The 10,666-nt window shown below is 44.3% G+C and overlaps 1 protein-coding gene across 4 annotated transcripts in view; it reads left to right on the top strand.

Annotated features, from left to right (window-relative positions):
* The first annotated feature begins 9,110 nt into the window (after positions 1-9,110).
* LOC140716882 (B-cell CLL/lymphoma 9-like protein) overlaps positions 9,111-10,666 on the top strand; it is a 150,540-nt gene continuing 148,984 nt past the window's right edge. For 2 of the 4 annotated variants that reach the window (XM_073029901.1, XM_073029897.1), the window contains exon 1: positions 9,313-9,730. The gene's annotated coding sequence lies outside the window, so the exon portion shown is untranslated. Of the gene's footprint in view, positions 9,133-9,312; positions 9,731-10,666 lie in introns of those variants that run through there. The other 2 variants (XM_073029900.1, XM_073029902.1) reach the window with 2 other exon arrangements.

Below are 10,666 nucleotides of genomic sequence, written 5' to 3'. Positions count from 1 at the left end.
ATTGAACCCTGATCGCTGGCACTGTAAAATGTCACACTAGCCGCTACATTACCATACCCTTTTTTATTTTATTAAGTGCACTATACTAAATGAAATTCTGTTGAAGGTGTGTCACGGTTATAATATGGGAAACAGGGAATCTGATTTGTGCACAGCAAACTTCCACAAAAATTCCTGTAATAATCAAAAAATGCTGGAGGAACTCAGCATGACAGAGAGTCAACTGTCCTGATAAAGAGTCTCATCCCAAAATAACAACACTTTATTTCTTCCGATAAATGCTACCTGATCTGCTGAGTTCCTCCAGCATTTTGTGTGCGTTACTCTGGATTTCCAATATCCACAGAGTCTCTTATGTTTACTAATGTAGTGATGATCAGATAATCTGACCTTCTGGTAAATCTCACCTCCCAGTCCTAATAAGACTGATCTTCTGGATCTGGGCCAGATAAGTTGCTCCCAAACTCAGAAGGACTCAATAACTCAATTCCTTGACCTGGCATCAAGGGGGAGTCAGCCACTGTTCATGCTTCTGACTTCCATTCTGTCCCTCTACAGGAAAGCACATGTACATCAGGATTCAGATCACTAAGATTCAGATCAGCTGTGATGTTCCCATGACTGGATATTTCGATCATAACCTTTTGGTTCGCTTGTTATGTTATGTTCACAGTGCATCTTTAGAACTTTGTCCTTTAGATGGCATGCCGAATCTGCACGCACATCAAAGAAAATATAGGAAATAAGAATTTTAGAGTTTGAGTCAAAGCTGATATAAGAAAAATCTGTTTCTAAACAAAAGAAAAAATGCTTAAGTTTCAGCAAGATGTACCTCAGGATATGAGTGGTGAGACTCTTGAATTCTCCGACAGTCTCTGAAAGAGCTATAAATTCTCTTAGTCCTAATGCATGAACATATGAAATTTTCCCTTCTAGAAGCTAGCATGGGTTCTGGAGCAGAAAACCACCTGCTGGGGGAACTCACGTTGTGCATGGTCCTGCCTTGAAACATTCACAATCCCTTTGCCTCCACAAATGCTGCTTGACCGTCTGTGTTGCTCCAGCATTTTGTTCTCCAGATTCCACATCTTCAGTTTCCTGTGTCGCCATTATAGGGCCTGCTTCTGAAGCTTTTTCTTTATAGACATTCATGCCTAAATATCCTCAGGTCAAAATTCTCCAAATCTCTCCCCTCTTTCTACAAGTGAATGCTTGTCTTCATTTCCCAACTCATCATTCAGAAAATATTGTTAACCCAATCCATTATTTTAATCTGAAACCTCCTTATCAGGTCTCCTCAGAACCCAGGATTATTTGAACAAAAATTACACCTTGATTTTCAACCAATGTTCATCCAGTCACAAAGATAACAATCTACTGGAACCTTAGTGGAGGTCCTTGGGGAACTCTGTAGTAGTCTCTGTCACAAAAGCAGTTGAAGTCAAGTCATTAAGTATGTTCTGGAGGGAGTTAGATATAGTTCTTGGAGCCAAAGGGATCAAGATATCAGGAGAAAGAGGGTACAGGATACTGAATTTATTTCAACAAACAAACTGCTGGACAAACCCTGGGGATCAGGCAGCATTTATGAAGGAAAATGGATAATCAATGTTTTAGGCTGAGATCCTTTATCTATACTAGTCTATTTCCCTCTACTATTACTTCCTGATCCACTGAGTTCCTCCAGCATCTTGTTTGTTGCTTCAGATTGCAGAATCTGCAGCCTCTTGTGTCTTCAAACTGAATTTGCATGATCAGCCATAATCATATTGAATGGCAGAAGTTGTTTTAAAGTCCAAATAGACAGATCCTAAATTCCATACCAACACACACAAAAAAAAACTGGAAGAACTCAGCAGTTCAGGCAACATCTATGGAAATGAATTAACAGTTGATGTTTCTTGCCAAAACCCTTTATCAGAACTGAAAAGAAAGAGAGAAGGTGACAGCATAAGAAAGTTGGGGGGGGGGTGGAGAGGAAGGTGGATAAACTAGAAGGAGATAAATGAAGCCAGTTAGGTGGGGGGGGGGGTGGAGGAATGAAGTAAGAAGCTGGGAGGTGATCATTTGAAAAGGCAAAGGGCTGGAGAAGAAGGAATCTGATAGGAGAGGACTGGGGGAGGAAAGAAAGGAGGATGGGCACCAGGGAGGGGGTGGTAATAGATAGATGAGGAGAAGAGGTAAGAGGCCAGCGCGGTGAATAGAAGAAGAGGGAAGAGGGAGGGGAAAATTACTGGAAGCAGAAATCAATGTTTATGCCATCGGTTTGGAGGCTACCATGTTTCTAAGAATTCTGGTCAATGTTCCTCCTTTCAATCATTAACAGTGAAACAGATTAACTCATCGTTTTTGTCAGAGGGAGGATCTTGCTGTCCACAAATTGTTTCTTTGTAGGAAAGCTCACTTTGACAATACAGACCTTCAGGAAGTGTAATATGCTTTATAAATATAAATCTTATTCCTCAATGAGTGGGATAACCCAAGGACTGAAATGCATTTTGAAAGAGTCTGAGCCTGCCCACGCAGTAGCCTTTCTCTCAGTATTCAAAGTGAATTGAATTGAATTGAATTGACTTTATTTCTTACATCCTTCATATACATGAGTAAAGATCTTGACGTTACGTCTGTCTAAATGTGCAATCATAGTAATTTATAATAATTTATGATAAATATGACAGTACATTCAAATTAGCGTGAGTTAATCAGTCTGATGGCCTGGTGAAAGAAGCTGTCCCGGACCCTTTGGCCCTGGCTTTTATGCTGCGGTACCGTTTCCCGGATTGTGGTTGGTGTGACTCAGGTCCCCAATGATCTTACGGACCCTTTTTACACACCCATCCTTGTAAATGTCCTGAATCATGGGAAGTTCACAACTACAGATGCGCTGGGCTGTCCGCACCACTCTCTGTAGAGTCCTGCAATTAAGGGAAGTACCATTCCCATAGCAGGCAGTGATGCAGCCAGTCAGGACGCTCTCAATTGTGCCCCTGTAGAAAGTTCTTAGGATTTGGGGGCCCATACCAAACTTCCTCAACCGTCTGAGGTGAAAGAGGTGCAGTTGTGCCTTTTTCTCCACACAGCTGGTATGTACAGACCACGTGAGGTTCTCGGTGATGTGGATGCCCAGGAACTTAAAGTTGTTTACCCTCTCAACCCCAGATCTATTGATGTCAATAGGGGTTAGCCCGTCTCCATTCCTCTTGTAGTCCACAATCAGCTCCTTTGTTTTTGCAACATTGAGGGAGAGGTTGTCGTGTATTAGAGTGAGAGGAATACTCAGAAAGGGCAGAAGCTCAAAGCCAACCCTATGTTCGGATCAGCTGCCAATCCCTCTGTAACTGCTGGCCCTGGGAGTAAATTACTGACACACATGGAATGAGCTGAGTGAGCATATTCAATAAGCAGAATGTTCTGGAAACCCCTCACTTAGTTCATGGAAAATTGGATAAATAAAACAGTCTTGTGAGTGCTGGTGAATTTATCCACCAGAAGAAATGTTATTCCTCCTTGGTTTCCTGACGATGTTTGTGTCAAGAAATTGCCAGACCAATCTCTCTGCTCTTTACACATTTTCCATTCCTAACTCTCACAGTGTGACCATATGATCCTGCCAATATCTGAACAACCATCTAATCTCTGCTACAGTGTGCCTGGCTCTCCAAGTAATAATGAACCTGTTACATCATAAATGGCCGTTCATTATCACTTGCATCAGGGTGATAATGGAGAGCATTTACACTGTAACATACAATCCTGCAAACCAGCACAGAGCAATCCTGCCAGTGGGACCTCAAACCATACACGGTATATTCCTTTCCTTCCTTCCCACACACACCAAGGATAGACTCCTCCTGTCCTCACATTCCAGCCCAGCATTTCGAGGTTCATCCTCTGCATTTTCTGTCATCTTCAACAAAATGCCACTAACAGTAATTTTTCCCCTCCCCTCTCCTTTTAGCATTCAAAAGGGACCATTCCCTGTGTGACACTGATTTATTTGTTCATCCTTCCATTCCAACCACAGCTCCTGAACTCTAATTAGTAAAGTTGCAGCTCTATAAAACCCTGGTTAGACCACATTTGGAATATTGTGGTTACTTCTGGCCACCTCATTATAAGAAGTAGATGGAAGCTTTAGAGAAGGTGCAGAGGAGATTTACCAGCATGTTGCCTGTATTAGAGATGATATTTTATGAGGATAGGTTGAGCGAGCTAGAGCTTTTCCCCTTGGAGCAAAGGAGGATAAGAGGCAACTTGATAAACATATACAAGATGATGAGGCATAGATCGAATGGATAGCTAGAGACATTTTCCCAGGGTGGAAATAACTAAAACCAGGTGGCATAATTTAAAGGTGATTGGAGGAAAGTATAGGAGGATGTCAGAGGTAAGTTTTTTTACACAGAAAATGGTGCGTGCCTGGAACACCCTATCAAGGTGGTGATCAAGACACATAAATTAAGGACATTTAAGAAACTCTTAGACACATGAAGGATAGAAAAATGGAGAATTACGTAGGATAAAAGGGTGAGATTGATCTTAGTGAAGGTTAAAATGTCCATAAGACATAGGAGCAGAATGAGACTATTTGGCCCATTGAGTCTGTTCCACCATTCAATCATGGCTGATCCTTTTTTCCCCTTCCTCAGCCCCACTCCCCAGCCTTCTCCCCTTAGCCTTTGATTGCTTGGCCAATCAAAAACCTATCAATCTCCGTCTTAAATGCACCCAATGATCTGGCCTCCACAGCTGCCTGTGGTAACAAATTCCACAAATTCACCACCCTTTGGCTAAAGAAATTTCTCTGCATCTCCATTTTAAACAGACGCCCCTCTATCCTGAGGCTGTGCCCTCTTGCCCCGGGGGACTCCCCAACCGTGGGAAACATCCTTTCCACATCTACTCTGTCTAGGCCTTTCAACATTCGAAAGGAAATGTCAGCACAACATCGTAGGCTGTTAGGCCTTTATTATGCTGTAGTGTTCTATCAGAATGAGAATCACTTTATTGCCAGTATGTGAAACATAGCAGAATTGATTGTGTTTCGGTGCCAAGCGTAAAACACAGGACAATACCAGAACAGACAACACAATAGCAACCAACTATTTACAAGACAATAGTGTAAACAGCCATCAGCAATCAACAATTAGCAGAACGGTCACATGCACAAGCATCAATAATCCAACCTAAGTATATATACGAACAAATAAACAGACTCAACAGAATCAACAGAACAAGGAGAGCAGGAAAGACCAGTTAAGGGACAGTTAGAGTATTACACCTGAGTGAGTTTTGTTGAGAAGATGAATAGCTAGAGGAAAGAAGCTTCAGAGATGATGTATAGTCCTGGTGGTGATGGACTTGCACCGTCTCCCTGGTGGCAATTTGGTGAATAGGTCACTACTGGTGTGGGTGGAGTCAGCAGTAATTTTTTCAGCTCGTCTTCACTCTGTTGATGAACAGATCTTTTAATGTTGGTAGCTGACAGTCAATGACCTTCTCCCTGAGTGGACCACTCACTGCAACCTGGACTTGGAGAGGGAGGATGTGGCAGGAAACCAAACGGTGATAGAGGTGGTCACAACATTCTCTCAATGATGGCTGAGTAACAATTCATCAGGATACGCCCTGAGATGTTAAGTTTCCTAAACTAGCATAGGAATAACAATCTGCTGGGCTTTCCTAGTGATGAAAGTAATGTACTTGTCCCATTTCAATGTATTGGCAATGGTAATAGCCCCCAGGAATTTGAATGACTTGACCACAGACACAACGTGACCATTAATTTCCAAGGGGGGCAGGTAGAGGGTTGTTGGCGGAAGTCAATGCTCACCTCCACTGTCTTGATAGTATTAAGCTCCAAGTTGTTACAAACACACCTCAGTGCATGATGGTCTACCTCTCTTTGATAGCAGGCCATATCTGTCATCCATTAACTTTTGGATTTTAATTGATTTGTCCTATGTTCCAATTCCAACACTCACATTCCTCTGCATTAGATTTTTCCATGCATTCACAGAAGATGCAAAATCTCCCTTTTTACTTTTTCCCTTCCCAAGCAGTTATTCCAGATGAAGTAGTATTTCACTTGTATTTTTTCCAAGTTAGTGTACTGTTGCTGACAACGTGGCCTCACCTTTGGAGAAATCAAACACAGATTAAGTGGCCTCTTTGCACCAGAGCTCAGTTCAGCTGTAAATTATCTGTCACTATAATTTTCAAACCCACTCCCACTCTGACCTCTTAACCTTTGGCCTCTTATACTGTCTCTTCAATGTTCAAGGAACACCATTTGACACATTACTGTTCTAAGGACTCAGCAATTAATTTAACGGTTGCAAATAATTAGTTTTTCCAGTTTGTTTCAGATTTGGCCATTGCAACCTATAGCTGTCATGAGCCTGCAGGCCTCTGTGGCTTGCGGGCGAACATTGGGCTCCTCGGTTTCTTCAGCACCTGTATTTACTAATTGTTGTCTTAATGAGAATCATTAAACCATTTGCTTTCTGATTAATCTGGCCCGTTAATTGTGAATTGCATGGGTTTCCCACATTCTATGACTATTTAAAGAGGGCTCCCGTTTAGTGCCTTAGCAGAGAATGATTTGTCTTGAGGTGTCAATCAGTTGTTCCTCTGAGGCTCTGCTGGTATTCCTATGTCTAACCTCTTGTTTCCTTCTCTTCATGGGTAATCTGCTGCCCTCTGTTCCTGGGTTGAGTCATTGTCCGCGCTCCCTGTGACTGAGGATGCTTTCCACACCTGGGTTGAGCTGGTGCCAGCATTTGTTGGGACAGGGAGAGCCTGCTGTTCCTCCGCACTTGGGTCCAGTCCAGCGAGCCAATGACAGAAGCACTAACTCAGTTTTTCTTTCTCCACAGACAGTACCTGACCTGTTGCATTTTTTCAACATTCTTTCATTTTCATAAGCTGCAGTTTTCTGTATCATACAGATACTGTGTTCTCTCTCCTCTGTCCTCATTCATCTCCTCTTCTCCAGCAGTTTAACAAACCAGACACATCATCTTCTCTTGCATAAGTCAGCCTCTTTTGAGTCTTCATCTTATTGTTCTCAACTCTTCCTCATTCTCTGGAAATTTAAACATGCCTGCTTCTTAACTTTTCCTACTTACAATGAAAGGTCATCAATCTCCAATGTTAACTCTCATTTTCCCCCTCCACAAATGCTGCCTGACCTGCTGAGCATTTCCACCCACCACTTCCAGATTTCATTTTGGATTTCTAGCATCTGCAGATTCTGCTCTTCATTTTTGTCCTGTGACCTTGCCACAGTGTGACTGACCTTCCCAAATCTGTTTGCAATCCACCCAACATGGTGATCTTACACTGAATGTGTTCACTGAGCTTAATACAAGGGCCAATTAAATCAAGTTTAATACATGGATACAGCTGAACGAAACACTGTTCCTGTGGGGGCAAGCTGCAAAACATACACAGCACATTCAAAATAGCGAGCAAAAAAAACATTGTCATGCAAAAAAAACACATATATAGCCCAAGACACTGAACAACATGTCACACAAATTGATGGTACAGTGTCCCAGCAGTATGCAGATTCACACAATCCAGCCTGTCATTCCACCGATAGAACATGGGAGCAGCACTGATGGGAGAGGCCAGCCTCCAACTCGAGCATAGACCACCTCCGCGGAGCGTCTCCTCACCTGGACTGCAGCAGCAGACAAGAACTCGCCTCGAGGCCTGGTCCTCGCTGCAAACATGGCTGGTTTGCAATGAGGTGTTGCAATTCAGTCAAAGAAAGGAATGACTTGCATTGATAAAACAGTGCTATTTGTGACCTTAACATGCTAATGTGCTCTACAACCAATGAAATTAATTATTGTGGTATTGTAGGAAGCATAGCATCAAATTTACACAGAGCAAGTTCCCACAAGCGACATGATAATGACCAAATTAGTCGTTGCTTATTCATGTGAATTGAGAAATAAATATGTATTAGTTTGGATGCAACATCACCACATGCATTTACAGAGTCGCACTTAATGTTGCAAAACACCTAAGGCATTTGTAAGGGAATTCCATCAAACAAAATTTGATACCATGAATGAGTGAGGCATTGGAGCAGGTGACCAGTAGCATGGTCATTGAAGTAGGTTTTAAAACGAAATGAACTTGGAGTTGCTGGAGAAGGAACAAAAAAAAAACAGAACTCTGAAAGAACATGAGCAGTCAGCCAGCATCTCTGGAGGCAAAATGTGTAATTTGACATTTCAGGTCGAGACCCTGCCTCACGACTGAGAGGGAAGAGGGAAGATTGCTGGTGTATAGCAGTATAGTTTGGGAGGGGGGTGGTGGGATAGAGACTGATAGGCGATAGGTGACCTCTCACATACTCTTACCCCTTTACTGCTGTACACTGCCAACCTTTCTTCTCAGTTCAAAATGAAGGTAGAAAACATGCAGAGGTTATTAAAGAAGCCCTCACTCTAATGATGGAACAATGAAAATTGGGTCTTTCTGAAGGGCCAGACTTTAAAAAAAAAAATATATATATATATATATACTGCAGGAGATGACAAGGGGGAAAGCCATGGTGAGATGGGAATGTTAAAACTGAGATGTTGCCTATCCGGAAGATAATTTGAGTTGGTAAACTCAGGGAATTGAACCTGGGTGCAGGGTTGGGCAGAATAGAAATCTAAATGACCCAGAGTGTAGAGAAGATAGAATAAAGGAGACGGGCTAAGTGTTTGTTGGAAACTGTACAGCTAAGAGGGGCTTCATTGGCAGATGAGCTGAGGTCTGAATTGGTAACGATAAAGGCTGAAATGGAACCTTTGATAGAGCAAATATGTGGTAAGAGTTTATTTTGAGATTATTCAATGCTATTCTGGTTCAGTTTCGGACAATTGCCAGGAACAGTGATACCCGGGGTTGAAGTCAATGGCTTGTTCTTTTCAATATTTAGTTGGAGGGACTTTCAGATTCTATCGAGGAGTACCTTACATGCACTGAAGCGCACGAGGACAGCTTTGGATTAATGTTTTAACCGAAATACGTCACCTCCGACAGTTCAGCAGCCCCTCAGTACAACAATCTACATCTTTGTGGTCCGAATTGTCAAGGTTGCAAGAGCTGGGTTGAAGACTTTCAGTGAGTTAAATTAGAACGTCCTTTTGATGTGGCTGTACTCAGTGTATCTGTGTAATCGACTGTGAATGCCAGTCTCTCTCTGCGTTCAGTGTATTCAGTTGTTGAACTCGCCATAGCAGTGCTGGGTGTGTTTAGTATGATCTGAGAATGCTGTGCTCGATGTGGGCTGTGTTGAGTGCTGGTGCCGCTTGGAGCTGCTGTGGGAGGGAGTAGGGACTCTTATTGTGACACGGCGGCTCCCTCAGCCCCTTCCTCTCGCTCATCCATACTCGCTGCCGTTTGACAACAACAGAGAAGCAGCGGCGCCGAGCAGCGGGAGAGAGAGAGAGAGCGAGAGAGAGAGAGAGAGAGCGATACATACATAGATAGATAGATAAATAGAGAGGGAGGGGGCCAGGGCTGCTCTCGACGTTCGGGTTGAGGATTGTCCTGGGGCTGAGGTGGGGGCGGCAGGAGGAGGAGGAGGAGGAGGAGCAGGGACGCCGCCACCGCCGAGTTGTCCCCGAGCCCGGGGCCCCGGTCATGGGCCACGGGAGGTGGAGGAGGCCGAGGCCGCGCTCAGCGAGCAACATGAGGCGACTTGCCATCGGCGCCCCAGGTACGTGCGGCTTGTGCTGCGGGGGAACAGGTGAGGGCGGCGGGTTCTTTGATCGCGGCGCGGTCGGCAACATTGTATCGGCGCGGGCGGCCCGTTACTTTGTTGCCTTGCTGTTAACCCTTTGTCTTCGGACCTGTCTTGACCGGGCTGTAGCCCCGTGTGAGCGGATTCTGCCGCCGTCAGACCCCGGCTCACCTTTCGGTGTGTGGGAGCTTGTGTTCATTTATTTTTCTGTTGACAATAAATAAGGCATTTGTTAATGTCGACCGAACATCATTCGGGAGACGGGCCGTCACTCTTTGCCCGGTCTGGGGAGATTTGTGTGTTGGGGGGTGGGGGGGGTGTGTGGGGTGAATGATTGACGTGGTATCAAACCAACCAGTAGTGGGTGAATCTAGTTTGCCATGAGGGATTTGGCCAATCAGCGTTCGGGGGGCGGGGGCATTGTCGTCGAGCATGGTTGATTGCGGAGGGGGTTCGGGAGTTGTAGTCCGGTTGGGGGTCCGGCTCCTCACCTGAGGGTGGTCAAGTGACTTGGGCCAGGTTGGCCGGCGGTGCCATGGAACGTATCTGACCGTCACAGACAGAGGGGAAGGTGGGGCGTGGGGCGCTGGTGGGATGGTGTGGTGAAGGTGTGTGAAATTCCTCGCTCTTTGGAGCTTGTGAATCAGATGAGTGTTGGAGAGACGTGATCAAGTATCTCCCTCTCACGCCTCACAGTTCCTCAGGAAATCCATGTGGTTAGGTGCAATCTCAATTATGCAGGTAAACAGCCACTGATTTGTACACGGTGGGATCCCATTACTGAAAGTGAACGTCTGGAAGGAAGTATGTTGATTAAATGAGAGAGAGGAGGCAAATCAGCCCAAAGATAGTTACTGTGCAGTATAAAGACACCTGAAAGCAGATGAGTTGAATTTTGTATGAAGTTTCATA

Source organism: Hemitrygon akajei, chromosome 26 (assembly GCF_048418815.1).
Source record: "Hemitrygon akajei chromosome 26, sHemAka1.3, whole genome shotgun sequence".
Lineage (NCBI taxonomy): Eukaryota > Metazoa > Chordata > Chondrichthyes > Myliobatiformes > Dasyatidae > Hemitrygon > Hemitrygon akajei.
The sequence above is the reverse complement of the archived record's forward strand: the minus strand, read 5'-3'. Positions and strand labels throughout refer to the sequence as shown.